This window comes from Cupressus sempervirens, chromosome 1, assembly GCF_028749045.1.
Source record: "Cupressus sempervirens isolate cs-2001-9-10 chromosome 1, ASM2874904v1, whole genome shotgun sequence".
Classification (NCBI taxonomy): Eukaryota; Viridiplantae; Streptophyta; class Pinopsida; order Cupressales; family Cupressaceae; genus Cupressus; species Cupressus sempervirens.
This window is the reverse complement of record NC_143118.1, coordinates 470,589,031-470,606,018: the sequence shown is the minus strand read 5'-3', so window position 1 is coordinate 470,606,018 and position 16,988 is coordinate 470,589,031.

The following is a 16,988-nucleotide window of genomic DNA, read 5'->3' as shown; positions in this document are numbered from 1 at the left end:
ATATTGAATGCTCAAGGCACATTGGCTAAGCTTTAGATAGTTGAAAAAAACATGAGATCCAAATTGATCTCTATTCAAGAAATGTTGATACCTCAGTTAGAGGTCATGCAAAGGGAGATGCAATCAAACTAGGATCTTATCACAAAATATCACAATGTTTTGGTGGTTGATAGCTTAATTGACTTAGCTGCAAGATTACAGTTGTAGAATCACATTTTGGAGACCTTAAGAACCAAATGAGATCATGCATTATCCCTAATTACACAAGTTTATTAGCCATTCATTGATAACTATGGTTTGCTTCCACCCATTCAATCCTAGTAGTTGTAACATATGTGTTAAAAAACAAGGGGGAAATGAATTTGTATTTAAAGGAGAAATTATTTTTTTGCCATGGAGTAGAGTATAAGGATAAGTATTCATTTTACATTGTTTATTCATTATTCTTTGCATAAGTCATAAGACTTAGGGGGAGAAATCAATATCATATTACATTTGTAATGAAATAAATATGACAAAGTATTTTATTTTCACTAATGTCAAAGTGGGATATTATTGGTATCTCTAACTATTGTTGTCTATTAGTGTCAAACACTTAGTCATTTGACTAACTTGCACAAAAATTCATTCAACAATATTCTTAACAAATTCAACATCATATCACTATTCTAGACTTGTAAAATATAAGGTAAAAACAAGGCGAACCTTTTGCTACATACCTCTAACATTGGAGATCTTTACACTACAGGTACCCTCACCAAATTCTTGAGATCGAGAAAATTGTCATTTTTGTCAAGACACTTGTACCTAAACTATACAATGTCCTTAGAAAATAATTGTTCCCATCCTTCAATGACATGAAGGATGTTGTTGTTAAGAAGGGTGATATTGTGCTAAACAAAGACAAGAATGACAATGGAATGACAAGGACAAAACCAAACCTTGGAACAAAAATAAGTATGTCCTCAATGATGGAGTGGTGAACACTCCTAAGACCAAGGAATCAACCTTCAACCTCTCTAATACCATCTATCCTGCAAAATAATAAGAGACTTCAAAGTCTCAAACCTTTGACAAAACCAAGAAGTCTTCTAAACCAAAATGTGTCTATACACCAATGGTAGAATCTTATGAGGTGGTCCTAAAGACCTTTCTTTGTAAATACTATTGTCATGTTTCCACACAAATCTTGATCCTATGAACCACCCATCAAGCCTACTTGGTGGAGGAATGATCATTTTTACAACTATCATAGGAGTAAAGGACATAGCACTGAGAATTGTTTCAAACTTAACGATATTATTCAAGACCTCATTGATGGAGGCAAGGCTTTTATAGATGACCTAGTTAAAAATTCTAATCATAAAGCCTTTAAGCCACCCTTATGCAAATAAGAAAAAGGGGAATCATCCCATGCTAACAAGAAAAATCATGATTCCAAGATGAACTACACTTACACTAATACATACAACATCATAAACATGTTGGAGCATGTTGAACATATTTGCATGATGGGTCCCAAATTTGACAAGGAAGCCAACTAGGGCATGGATGATGAGATGCCTAAGGTAGTCTTGAACACACACAACATTCAGAAAAATTATAGAAATACTAGGACTATGGTATCTCATAAGGGGGTAGAATCTTCCTCTTTTCATGGTGAGACACTCAATGTTGTCACTAGGGGGCAATCCAAGGTTGTCCTCAAAGTAGAGAAAAACCCTATTGGCTCTGGAATTAATAGCTTTTGAATCTCCTCTTTTATCTATTTTCTCTATTCCATGACTTCACATAACCTTACTGACTAAATTTTTTGTTCTCTTCTTAATTTTCTTACTTTTTCTTGCAGGGAACCATTCTTTTCTAGGAGTTCTTTGATTGCTTCATTGGCTTCATCTGAATTGCTTGAATGAAGGTCTTCAATCTAGAGATGATCATTCATTTGAATTGCAAGTTATTTTCTTCTTTTCAAGGATTGAGAGAGTTGCTCCTTTGCTTTCTTGAGTTGAGCAATGGCCATTTCTATGTATAGCTTCTCATTATCAATAGCTTTGTCAAGTTTGAATATGTCCATAGCCTTAATATTTGCTCAAGCTACTAAGCTTTCTCCTGAGAACCACAATGCTTTGATACCAATTGTTGGAAATATTCAAGACTAAGCTAAGTTACTAAGAGGGGAGGGGTGAATCAGTAACCTCTAAAACTTCAAAAATTTCAACTCTTAATCCAATCATTCAATTAGAACATAAATCATCATGTAAACTCTAATCTAATTGCATGCATAAGAAATTAAAAATATGAAAGAATTAATAACACTATGACACAAAGATTTGGTGACCCAAAAACCTTCCAAAAAGAAAGTAAAACTAGGGTGGATATGATGCCCACAAATTTAGTATTGCAGTATAAAGATAACCTATTAAAGCTTACATTATCACTTCTGATGATCTACCCTGTTAGGAGCAATAAGGATTGCTAGGTCCACCTTGTGAAAGGATTTACAAACATACAATTAAGTATGCACACGATAAAGAGATTTACAAAAGGCTGTTAGGTCTACCTTGTGAAAGAATTTGACTGATCCACCTATTAGGATGAAACAGTAGAAGATCTCTAATCTACAACTTTGTTTTCTGAATGAGATTCCTTTAAGTACTAATCACCTTGCTATGATAGATATGACTTTGCTGCTCCGTATACTGTTGTAGCCTTTGTAATTCACTTATACTTTTCTCTGACTTTGTTTGCATTTACATCTTCACATTCTCATACTCATTTATACTCTTTGGATATGATACAATGCATAACATATATATCAATCCAATTATACAAATTACAAAGTCAACCATGACACAAGTTACCACAAATATTATAAAGTTGGCCCACATGAAGACACTTGGGTTTTGAAGATTGACTCGGTGAGGTTTTGATACTTGACATCCACTGTCAATGCTTGGCATCATCATGCACTTGGTAGACATAGAAGCTCAGCCCATACTGATCACTTCCAAGTAGTCTTGAACTCGGTCTACACTGCTGACCCAATAGATACTGTGAAACTCATCATATAAATGGAGTCTCTTGATTTACATTGTATGACTCAATAAACGCTATCACTTCAAGCTCGATATAAACTAAGTCACTTGGTTAACACTGGGAAGCTCAATTAAGACTAGACTCACATGACATGCACTACAAACTCAGTGAACACTACACAACTTAGCTTATACTAGTAAACTTGACATACACTGAGATGTATAGTTTACATTGTTGATCTTCACTGTAATTGTGACTGCTCAGTAACCACTAAAATTTTTCCAAAGGACTTGGTAGCAACAATAGAACTTGGTGACAACTGAAATACATGGAAAACATTATGAACTATACAATGAGCTTGGTAGCTATATACAATCTAGATAAGTGTGTGTCACTAATAACAAACTTGACTAATATGTCAACAATCTCCCCCTTTGGCATTAGTGACAAAAACACTTATTAGCCAAAACTAAATTCAAAAAGTTTCTTGAATACCATCACCTTGTAATACTAACTCGGTAGAGTATACTATTTTTGAGATTTTTCAAAATTGATTTTGTATGGGATATATCTGTACATGGTGAGGCTCCTTCATATAGTATACTATACATCTTCTTGCTACATACAATATATCTCTCTGTACATAACATACTCCCCCATTGATTTTTCAACTTATTGCTAACCTCCCGCATAACATATGACTATATAGATATTTTTTCTCCCTCTTTTGGACTAAGGACGAGGAGTTATTCTATATTCATATGGAGAATCTCATGAACCTTCTTGAGAAGAGAAAGGTGTCACTGACAATAACCAAAGATACAATGGTCAAAGCACCAAAGGAAATTACATCAATATTGTAGAAAGTGTTAGATCCATCCTCAATCATTCCTTATTTCACTAACACCATGTAGAAAGCTCAATAGAATCCTAAACTAATGCAAAGCACATTTGATGGCATGGCAAGCTTAGAAATAGAATACAAATTGAAAATTCAAGAGAAAATTCATCTTATAAATAGGATAAAAAGGTGAACATGATGAAAGAACACTTAAGCTCGTAGAAGTATAGTGTTTCTTATCACCCTTGATAGGAATTATTCAAGATCACATATAGGAAAATAACATAAATATTTTCAAGTCAATCTAATCATGTGGTGGTTGTTGGATCTAGCAATGGTATGATCATAACTAGTTCTAGTGGTGTGATGGCTTCTGAATTTGGCAAGGGCATTGGCTGCAAAAGTGGGAAAAATGGTGCTAGGGCTTTTGGCAATGGTGTAGTGGTTATTGGATTTGGAAATGGTATGGTTGTAACTAGTTTTGGTAGTTTGATGGCTTTTGAATTTGGCAAGGGCACTAGCTTCAAAAGTAGGAAAAATTGTGCTAGGGCTTCTGGCAATGGTGCAGTGGTTGTTGGATCTGGCAATGGTGGTGTGATTGCTTTTGAATCTAGCAAGGGTGCTAGCTATGGAAGTGGTAAAAATGGTGCTAGGGATTCTAGCAATGGTGCGATGGTTGCTAGATCTGGCAATGGTATGCTCGTAATTGGTTTTGGTGATGTGATGGCTTCTAAATCTAGCAAGGGCACTGGCTATGAAAGTGGGAAAAATGGTGTTAGGGCTTCTAGCAATGGTGTGGTGTTTGCTAGATCTAGCAATGGTATGATTGTAACTGGTTTCGATGGTGTGATGGCTTCTGAATCTAGCAAGGGTACTGATTGTAGAAATGGTAAAAATGGTGCTAGGGCTTTTGGAAATGGTGTGGTCATAATTGGTTATGTTGGTGCTAGGGTTTGTGGTATTATTAAGGTGGCTTTTGACACCAATTCTAGTGTGGTGTTTGTCAATTCTAGTTTAGAATCTAGCAAGGATACCTGTTCTAGTGCTAGGATTTCTACAATTAGTATGATGGTTGCTAGTTTTGGTAGTGATGCTAGTGCTGGTGCCAAGGTTTCTGGTAAGGGTGTGTTGGGCGCTAGCTTTGGTTTTGTGGCTTCTGAATCTAGAAAGGGTGTTGGTGTTGATGCTAAGGTTTTTGGGAATGATGTGGTGGTTTCCCATGCAATAGATTTTAAGAAAGGTTTTTCATATGTTGAGTCCTTGTGCAAGGGCAAGGGTTTGGAAAAGGCTACTAAACCTTTTGTATCTCTTTTGATCCCCACCTATAAGCCAATTTTCTTAATCTGGGGGATGAGTCACTTTTAGAATTGAAGAGCGTTCTAGGGATCTATCTAAGGATTCTATTATTTGTCACTTTAAAGGTTTTTGGCCCACTCTCTCAGAGCTCCATGCTTGGATTTTGAAGCATTGGGATCTATATATTACAGCTACTATTGAGATTTTCCCTTTGGTTAAAGGTTTCTTCATTGTTACTTTTGTCAATTCTAAGGATAGGAAAGCTATTCTCTATGATCAAGTCTTTTATTGGGAGAACCACTTTCCTTTAATGGTTAAACCATGGCATCCAGATTTTAACCCTCAAATAGAGTCTTTCAAAATCCCAACTCGGGTAAGGCTTCCTAATCTTCCTCTTCATTTTTGGGTGAATTCTATTTTTATGGAAATTGGGAAGGCTTTAGGGGATTTATGTATGGTTGATTCCCAATCTTTTGAGCATTTCCATTTTACTTATGCTAGGATTCTAGTGGATATTGATGTTTCAAAGGGTCTCCCAAGTAAAATTATTTTAAGTTATTCAAAGGGTTTTTGGACTCAGTTGCTTGATTATGAGGACCTCCCTTTTAGGTGTAAAAAATGTTTCAATACTAGACATATGGCTGCTAAGTGTGAGACTGGAAAAACTAGAAATAAATGACCCTGCTCCTAGTGGAAGGGTGTATTGGAGTAGCATTATTTAGTAGTCAAATCATCTATTTTGGTGGATGAGGTTTTTGGATCTGTTGAGCAGGGGGCTTCATCCTCTGTATTGAAAATTATTCCTTCTTAGATGGTGAATGCTTCTGATTCCAAGATGGATGCCCAAGTTTCTTATGGGGTTGGTCCTTTGTCTGCTGGTAGTCTTAGATTCTTTCAAAAGGAGGTTGAGACTATTTCTAGTCAAGGTGTTAAATGTGGTGTTCTTGGTGTAGACTCTGGCTGAGATAATTCAAGTGGTTTTGGTGTTAAGACCGCTAATTCTAGACAAGGTAAGTTGCATTGTGCTATGACTGTTGGAGTTGGTCATTGTATATCTGCTAGCTTTGGTAATATTTCTTCTAGTTCTAATCTTGTTGCTATTGGAATTGGTAATCAAACTGCTAGTATTAGTTCTAATCTAATGGAAGAAGTGATGATAGATAGTCCTTATCAAAAGGATGAGTTTCAGACTACTGGTATTTGTTCCAATCTGATGGAAGAAATGATGACAAATAGTCCTTGTCAAAAGGATGAGTTTCTCTCTATTGCTGATGTTGGAATTGGTAATCAGACTATTGGTATTAGTTCCAGTCTGATGGAAGAAGTAATGACAAATGGTGCTTGTCAAAATTTGGACGAGTTTCCCTCTATTTTGGATTCTCAAAATTGGTAGTCCAAGGCTGTGATGGTTTAGGAGGGGTGGACACCTATGACTAGGAAAGGATCTAAAGAGGCCCTTCCTCAATTTGATATGAATTTATGCTCTCACAAAAAGGGAGTGAAATGAATTTGTAGTCCCCTTGGCTAGTTAAGAAGTTCCTATTGGTTTCTTTTCTAGTCTTTTTGTTGGTGTTGTTAGACATATAATGTTGTTCTGTTGCGGCATGCTTCTAGTTTGGATCCCTTTGGAATGTTTGGGCTTTCTTTGAATATCTTTTGGGTCTATGATGTAAAGGGGTTTTGGGTCCCCTCAAAACCTATTTTTACCTTAATCTAAAACATAAAGATTGTCACGTGGAACCCATGAGCACAGTGGATAGTGTTGAAGAACACATGGTAGACATCATACGTAAGAAACTTTCTCTAAGGTACCTCAAAGAATCTTGGAAAGAACAACTTGACAATGCTCAAGATGAATATAAAGGGTTCCTTGACAAGTTGTGACCACTTTAGCCATACCTTTTCTCATTAATGAAAAAAGGGGGAGAATAATAAAAAAGAAAGAGAATAAATAGAAGAATCCAAGGGTAGAATAAGAGAAGGAAAAATAAATTTAAGGGGAAAATAAAAGAGACTACAAGCACAAGTAAAGGTAATGAAAGGCACAAAGTGGGTAAACAAATAAAGGAAGAATCCATCTTACAAGGGAGAAGGAAAACAAGAAGAAAAGAAATGAGGTAAAAGAGACTGTGTGAAGGAGGATTCCTAACAAATGTTTTACTAAGTCTACATTGGTGTACGACTCTTCTATTGGTATAGTAGAAGGAATAAAGGAGGAACAATTTGAAGCCAAAGGGTCCTAATGGAATGATCAAAGGATGATTAAAGGTTTTTCCATCAATACCAAAGGGGGAGATTATTGGACTTACAAGTCTCATTGACATGATGAATGGTGACTAGTGATCCTAACATTTAACATACCTTGGTATTGTCATTAATTGACAAATAGTGAACAAAGGAAAATAAGGTTATGAAGCCTAAATAACCATCAGTAGATTCCTACAACTATCAGATCAAGAAAGAATTGAGGTTAGGTAATTATAGGAAAATAAGTGTGACTAATGATAGGCAATGAACAAGTATAATGAATCACCATTAATGCAACATAGCAGAGGCATGTGTATATTGCACCTTGACAAGATAAAGAAGACATTCTTGATCTTACACAAGACAAATGAATCATGTTATGAATAGGTATATAGGGTGACTAGTAGGCCTACTACTCTAGACCCCTAGTCATAGGTGTCATGGGTATTAGTGACTAGCCCATCCATGTGAATCAAAATTTGAATGTATCAATTTTGAGCAGGATATTTTTTAGGGTTTTGACACCCATACAATTGAGAATGTATATAGTGTATAAACTTCATTTTTGGGTGTTATTCTAAAAATATTAGAGAGTGAGAGATTGAAGAAGAATACAGTTCTAGAGTAGAGAACTAGAGTGCAACAGACTGGTAGCTATAGACAAAGTTAAAAAGGAAGAGAGTAAGGTGATACAACAATGATTACAAAGAAAGCAAGATAGAGAGGGAAGATCAAGGGATCTTCAAGGTATACTCAAAAGATCTACAAGGAAAGGTGTTCCACTAATTAGATCAACCATTTTGATTCTTTTCTTATCATCGCAACTATTTTGTAAGCTCTTGATTGGGCATGCTTCATTAGCAAGCATATTATAAGCCCTCTAACCAAGTACCTCCTAGAAGGAGTGTTGTAAATCCTCTAACAAGGTAGCTTTTAAAATCTTCTGTAATCCTATTAGGTCACTATTATTTATAATTAGATGTGCTCCAAGAAATAATAGTTGTTGCTTCTAACCAAGAAACCCTTTATATGCAATAAAAGGCTAGTGAATATATTACTCTCATTGTGGTTGTGGTTTCATGTCCTCATCAAGGGTTTCCACATACAAAAAACCATGCGTCATTAATGTATATTTTTTTGTGTGAGATTGTACATTTTTATCTTAAAACCTTTATCATTGTATTGTTTTTAAAGCAACCAACATTTAGAATGTTTGGTGTAAGATCGTTACTTTACTATAATAACCATAAACAAACATCAATGACAAATCATCACTTCCAATGATTTTTTAGTGTCATATAGTAACTCACATGACATCCACAATTGATTGTGTACTCCAACATGATCATATCCCCTTCTATTTTATTTGATCCTATTATTTTCTTCTTGTTAGTGGCTTGAATATATTTCTCATTCTCATTTACCTTTCTATCCAATCCTTATTTACCTTTAAATCTACTTTATTCGTTGTGACTTCCCCTTAGATGGGTAGCAATATGTATATCCAATCCTCTTCTTATTTTTTGCACATCTAATATTCCACTTGTTGTTTTTAATGGTTTTTCTATTTTTATTAGTCCCTATAGGGAACTAATTTTTTTGGTGGCCCTTTTTTAATTAATTTTAAATCTCACCAGATGATATACTATAAAGTTTGATACAACAATATTTCAAAAATTAATTTCTAATGAATAATCTTAATTTTTGATTGGCTAAATCGTAGTTTACTAGAATTTTGAGCTTTGTCAGAAATAAAAAATTAAATGATATTTAGAAAAGACAAGGACATTTAGATAAAGTAGCGTTGATTGCACATAGATTGTAGGTAGATAGAGATGAATTTATTATGCGAAGTTGAAGGTAAAGTTGATTGTAAAAGTTGCAAGGGATAGAGTGATGGTGTTTAGAGAGCTGAGAAAGAAAGTGTTCACAATTGACTGGCATTTGGCATACATGAAGAAATCCAATTTTTTTGTACAAACAGAAATAACAGTTGAGATTTCATAGAGGGGAAGTGTTTTGAACAAGTAAAAATTTGAATGCTCCCTTCATACTTGAGAGTTTCCTATGGTATTATCTTGTTTATTTCATCTATTTCACACCTTTTGTTCTTTCAAAACCCCTAAATTTGTTTTCCTAAATCATTCCTATCTCTAAGTTTTGTAGAGCAAAAGTAGCAGGGTGCATACCTAAGGCCCAGGCTAAGTAAGGTTATATGATAGTAATAGTTGCAAGTGTTGGCCCTACAAATCATCAACCAACAATGAAATCTTTATGTATAAACACTAATAATTCTCTAATGATAATGCTCTATGAACTCATTACTTTGTCTGATACAACAAATCAATCCCACTTCTTATTAGCTAAAATCTCATCCTTTGACCCATTATTTCATGTCATTTGATGCTAAGCAATAGCCAATGTGTCAGAATATACATCAGTTGCAAACTGTCATAGAGAAACCCCTACCTCTACCCCTCAAGTACCTTTCCTCAGCAAAGTCTATCCAGTAGACCATTGAACTTGAAATTCTAAAAATTTATTTTCCTCAATTAAATTATGTTTGCTATTGACAAATCTAAATTTGTTACAGCCATAGTTCTAAAATTTTCTTGATAGATTTGATTGTTTTTTTTTTTGTTCTAGTTGGTTTGATAGGTTTGATTGTTTTTTGGTTATGTTTAATTTGTTCTTTCCTGTTAGAAAGGTCAAGAATTATGTGGGTATAATCTAGTCTCATGGAGCATTGGAAAAGAGTTGTGTTTGAACATTTTACTAGTTGAAGTAAAAAATATAATTATGAGGTTTTCAATTGGAATGTCATTTGGTTTCATACTACAAAGGGCGAAGAACTAAACTTAGCATAGTTTATTATGTTTTTTCTTACTAAAAGAGGGGTAAAAAAATTATTGAATATCAAAGAGAGCTAAACAACACAAGAAATAAAGAGAACTACATAGCTTTATCCAAGTCCACAAGTTGAACCAACATCTAAGATAAATCAAGGGGAAGCATCCTATGATCAAGAATATTCCAAGTCAGCCCCTACTCAGAGGCTTATTTAGCTAGACAATCAGCCACACTGTTCCACTCATGAGGGATATGCATAAAAGACACAAAATCTAGAGAATTGCATAACTGAATGATCTATTGAATAACCAAAGCCAAATGCCAATCCACATGCACAAGGTTCCTATTATGCAATAAGTTCACAACCACCTACGAGTCAACCTCACAAATGATTCTTTTCTAGCCACATTGACAACACTAATCCACTACAACCAAGATAGCCAAGGCTTCCATGAGGTTATTAGTATGGTAACCCTTGTATATTGTAAATAAAAACTGAATATCACCAGAACTATCACGCCCAACTCCCCAAATACCAACCAGACAAGGATTTCACCAAGAAGAATCATCAATGTTGTTTTTAAGAGTGCCCACGTCAGGAGGAGACCAATGTCTCTAATGATTAACACACTAAGAGTGTTGCTTAGCTCTATTCCTAGAGCGGGTGTGGGGGATCGAGGGAATGCAACCCTTAAGAGGAAAGGAGAAGCGAGAGTAAATAACAACATCCATAGGATCCAAACCCCCATCGATGTCACATTTAGCTAGGAGTGTTTCCTAAAGAGAATTAACAATTTTCCCCCACAGGTACTTGATCTAAAACTAAAAATCATGAAAGATCCTCCTATTCCTCTCAAGCCAAACATGCCATAAAATAAAGGAAGGGTCAATAGTCCAAGCAACCTAAAGAAAAGAAGTCTTGGAAGGGGAATGTCCCAAATAGTCCCAGAATTTAGACAAAGAGGAAACATGCCAGCACGTGCATCCCCACACACTCCACCAGAAGTGCCAAATTTGTTTGGCAAAGGGGCATTGGAAAAAAATGTGAGATACCACTAGTACATTTGGGCTCATTTTTTGACCTTTATTGGTCAAAATTTTGACCCATTTTTTGACCAAACTTTGACCAAATTCGACCAACACATTTGTCAAAAAAAAATTGGTCAAAATTTGGAACAATATGTTGTTCAAAAACTTTTGAAATTGGCAGCACATTTTCTGCCAAGCATTGGTCAAAATTTTGACCAATGCTTAGTAGAAAACTACAGGGCATTGGTCAAAATTTTGACCAATGCTTAGTAGAAAACTACTGACATTGGTCAAAATTTTGACCAATGCTTGGTAGAAAATTGCAGGGCATTGGTCAAAATTTCGACCAATGCTTGGTAGAAAACTATAGGGCATTGGTCAAAATTTTGACCAATGCTTGGTCAAATTTTTTTTGAGGCTCATAGTTATTGAGGTCCACTTCAGCAATGGCCCTTCCTGTGGAATTTTTGCCTAAAACCTTTCTAATGAGATAATATGTTATGAGCTCTTCATCAGCGAGATGGAACGTGAATCTAGGAGGCAATTGTGCATCACCCATAGGAGGCAGTTGTGCATCACCCATATCATGGTTCATGATATGGGTGATGCACAACTACCTCCTGGATTCACGTTCCATCCCACTGATGAAGAGCTCATAACACATTATCTCATTAGAAAGGTTTTAGGTGGTTATTCCACAGGAAGGGCCATTTCTGAAGTGGACCTCAACAACTATGAGCCTTAGGGAGGGTTCAATTCCCTCCTTTATTATTCACTATGCATATAATCCCATACACCCATTTGATCTTGAATGATGATATGTACTGAATGTTGAGTGTCTATGCTGAGTGCTCCAAAACTATCCATTTCATGCCTTCATCTGTACACAGTTTCTTTCTAGTTTCTTTAATTCAAGTCCCACATGTCCCACCAAATCCCCAAGTTCGCTTGCCAAGCCGACAATTCAAGTGTGCTCACCAAGTTGACTCTTTAAGTTTTCTCACCAAGCCCATCCTCTAGGTCAACTCTCTAGGTCATCTCGCCAAGTCACTCCCACCCAGTGACCTCAATGAGTTGACTCTTTTAGGTAGCTCACCAAGTCTACTGTTCAAGTACACACACCAGGTCAGATCGACAAGCCATCCCACCAAGTCATGTCACCAAGTTGATTGTTGAGTATGCTCAAAAAGTTGACTCTTTAAGTTTGCTCATCAAGTCACCCCACCAAAGTGCCTCATCAAGGTCAGTCTTTAAGTGTGCTCACCAAGTCAGCTTACCAAGTCACCGCACCAAGTTGACTCACCATCTCGCCTCATCAAGTGGACTTGCTAAGTTAGCTCACCAACTTGCCCCACCAAGTTGACTATTCAAGTATGCTCACCAAGTTGACTCTTTGAGTTTAGTCATCAAGCCACCCCACAAAAGTGCCTCATCAAGGTCATTCTTTAGGTTCGCTCATCAAGCTTTCTCACCAAGTCAACTCACCATGTCACACTCTAAGTGGCCTTGCTAAGTTAGCTCGCCAACTTGCCCCACCAAGTTACCACTTTAAGCCCACTCACCATGTTAGATCATCAGGCTAGGTCCCCTAGTTAGCTTGCCAAGCTAACAATTGAAGTACGCTCACCAAGTTGACTCTCTAAGTTTGCTCACCAAGTCCACCCCCTAGGCCAACTCTCCAGGTCAACTCACCAAGTCACCCCCACTTGCCCCACCAACTCACCATTTTAAGTTGACTATTTATGTTCACTCACCAAGTCCACCCCCTAGGTCAGCTTACCAAGTCACCCCCACCTAGTCACCTCAATGAGTTGACTCTTTAAGTCAACTCACCAAGTTGGCTCACCCAATGGTTTTACCACCTTGCCTTGACAAGTTGGCTCGTTATGTGTGATTGTCAAGTTGCCCCACTGAGTTGCTTCTCTAAGCCCACTCACCATGTCAACTCACCAAGTCAACTATTCAAGTATGCTCGCTAGGTGGGCTCACCAAGTCACTCCACCAAATCATGTCACCAAGTCGACTATTCAAGTACGCTCACCAAGTTGACTTTGAGTTTGCTCATCAAGTCACCCCACCAAAGTGCCTCATCAAGGTCAGTCTTTGAGTTCGCTCACCAAGTCAGCTCGCCAAGTTGCCTCTCCAACTGGCCTTGCTAAGTTATCTCACTAACTTGCCCCACCAAGTTGCCACTTTAAGCCCACTGACCATGTCAGATCACCAATCCAGCTGCCCAAGTCAACTCTCCAAGCTAAAAATTCAAGTACACTCACCAAGTTGACTCTTTAAGTTTTTTCACCAAGTCTACCCCCTAGGTCAACTCTCCAGGTCATTTTTATCCCCTACTATAGGTGGACTTGATCTCTAGCAAGCTTATTTTGATTGTATCTTTTATTTTCAACAATACCAATATTTTTAACTTGGCCTAGCCCCATCCAATTAGATGCTTGATCCATGTCACTCTGCTAGTAATGAATAAGAATAGCATGTGTATTAAAGATAAATCACTTGAGCTAGAAACTGTATCCATCTTTATGAATCTAAAATATGGCATAGCAAAAAGTGGAATAGTTTTGATGGAGAAATATTATGAATGAGCCAAATTTAGCATCAAATGCCTGAATAACAATCAAAGTATACCTCAAATTCATAATATTTGCAACAATATAGAGACCTTTCTCTTCTTTCACTATCTACATTAGACATTTGATTATATGTATTTTGAGAATTAATGGAATGGTTTCGAGACAGCAATGACCAAGAACCAACAAAGAAAAATCTAGCTAGGAAGTAAAAGACTAATAAAAATAATTTTGAAACTTGAAATAAAAAACAATCATTTTATCTTTGCCCCTAAATAAAGAAACAACTCTAATAGTAACAAAGATCAACATGCACTTTAGCTTAGAAAATTAAAATCCATACAAATCAAATATTTAACAAGTTATAAAACCATAATAAGTTCAAGGCCATTCATCCACTGAATCATTATTTGACTGCTCAATACATTGAATTAATAAGCCTAATTAGTCATCAAAAAACACACCAAATGCCGAGTGTGAATGTACTTGGCTGTGCTTCCATTATCATTGACCAAAAGGAGACCACGTATCTGCATTACAACTGAAATGGCAGTTAAAATCTTATAATTAAGAGAGCTCAAAATTTCAAAGGAAACCCTCATATTATTCCTAGAATTGGCATAAATTATGGCTATATCTAACTTGCACAGCATGTTAGTGAAGTTGAATTATGTGCAAAGGAAGTGTACCAATATTTTCCCCTTTTGCAACCATTTGAAATAAAAGTTGAAGTGAATCATCTTCAATTAGACTTTGTGCTGCTCTAGGGCAACTAGCCAATGCCTTCATGATTCTAGACATGATTCCATGAAAGTTGTGAAACTTAATTGAATAGTATCATAAGTGTATAGCCACAAGCCACAACTAGGCCAAGTAGGCAAATATTTTTTTCTAAGGCCTTATTTTTTTCTATACTAATCATACCAGCATATAGCATATAGGCTACTAAAAGTAGGAATCAATTATGATTGTAAGAAGATTGAATGATAATTATATCCCAGGGTATTTTGGAAGCAAGCTAGATCATGATAAGAGAAAATATTTTCTCAAACAAAGATCCAGTTATAGGTTTGTCCAGTCCAAGACAAGCATCTACGAATTAACTAGAAGCATAGTAGAAATGTAGTTATATATGCTTGTTACATAATTAAGACTATTAATATATATGTTATTTTCAAGGTCCTATGGCAGCTAATAGCTCTTTAAAGCACTACTTGAATCAGACTAAACTAAAAAAATGTTACTTTACCTTGAGATAGTTATATCAGTACTTTGGCGTGTGATATCAATAAGTCCATCATCATAATCACTAAGGTTGCAGCGATCTATCCATATATGACATAAATTTGGCTTTATTTGAATTCCATCAACATCAGGCCCTCGGCCACCTTCAAATCCTAAATTGTTTATAATGATATGTTCACACTCTTTTAACTGTAAGCCATTGCCCACCAGCTTTATTCGATGCCCATGTCCATCAATTGTCTTCTATGAGGAAACTCTCAAATAAGACAAAAGATTAATCATTCCTGACACTTCAAAAACAATCCACAGAGGTTCCTTCTATTTACAGCCTTTAGGAAGGGTTCTAGGGCCACTATCTATCCAGCTAACAAGCATTTTTTCAAACATATATTATAGCCTCAATATTTTATTTCTATATGCAATAAAATTTTGATATTGTAATGTTCAAAAGACTTCACTTACAATCACTGGGTGCATGTAAAATCGTGTTGGTTGACTAAAATTGGTGAAAACATCTTGAGGCTATATTTACACTTGCCCCAAAGAAATCTTTGCTAATCTATGAATTTATCATTTACAAACCAATGAATTCTAAAATAGAAATTCACAATATTTTGTTTTTCTAGCACATTGGACCACCAACTATTGGACTTTCAACAAATGACAAAATCTTTCATGTACAGATGCTAAAAAATTCATGTTTTATCCATTTTATAATGAGTGAAATAAGATGAATATAAATATGTGGAGATGTTGGAACCTAAGAATTGGAAATTTAGAAAATTTAAGACATGCATTACTTATACTAGTTTATGTTGAAACATCTAATCCTAAGAGGGTTCCCTAAATTTTGAAAACATTTTTCTCATGTTGTTGCAGAAAAGCATGCATAACACTAAGAAGTTCTATATGGTCAAAATTTGACTCCTAAATTGCCTTGATGTTGCACAAAACATCAAGTTTGCATGGCTTCAAAAACTTCACCAGAGGTTATACCACCATATTCAACCGATTATGTTTGACTTTGACTTGAGCCCTTTAGCAACATAAGGATCAACAACTTGCATTGAGAGTTGTGAAACCTTGTGGAAGGAGACTGCTTTAAGTTGAGCAAATATACAATTAAGCTTTGAGTTCATTGCCACATAATATGGATATCCAAAGCCCTCTAATATGGTATCTACCATCAATTTACATATTACTGAAGTCTTTGAGATCCTATGAAATATAAAGCTCTATGTAAACTTGGCAATAAGAACAAGTTAATTAAAATTTATCCACTTTGACCTACACCACATAACCAAAAGAGGTGGCATTGCAGATAGGAATGGCCTATTTACTAGTGGCTGGTGTAAAAATTCAAGTCAAAATTGGCATTTCATGCTTACAGATCAGAGACCAAAAAATCATTTGTCCAAGCAATAAAAAATTTGTGGACATAATAAGGGCCATAACTAAGAAAATCTATGATTGACTATTATAAAGTGATTAAGCTAAAGCTTTTGTTAAGTTCTAAAAAACACATTTTAACTTAAATCCCATGAGAGGACCACACAATATAGATCCAAATATTGAACATTTCCAAGTGATGTCCTCCTAACAAAGAACCCAATGAACATAAGCTATATCAATCATTTGCAAGCGAGGCCAACAAATCCAACTTTCAGGCATCAATATACATTTATATTCACATTAAATATGGATAATCAAGCTTTACAATGCTTTCAAACTCAAGAACAACTACATGCTCCCATATTAAATGGTCTAGTTATTTGTAGACTTTCACATTTATAATCAAGTATAAGGTAGGGAAGATAAATGTGGTTACCAGTTCTCTAGTTCTCAAAGGATTTCATTTATAG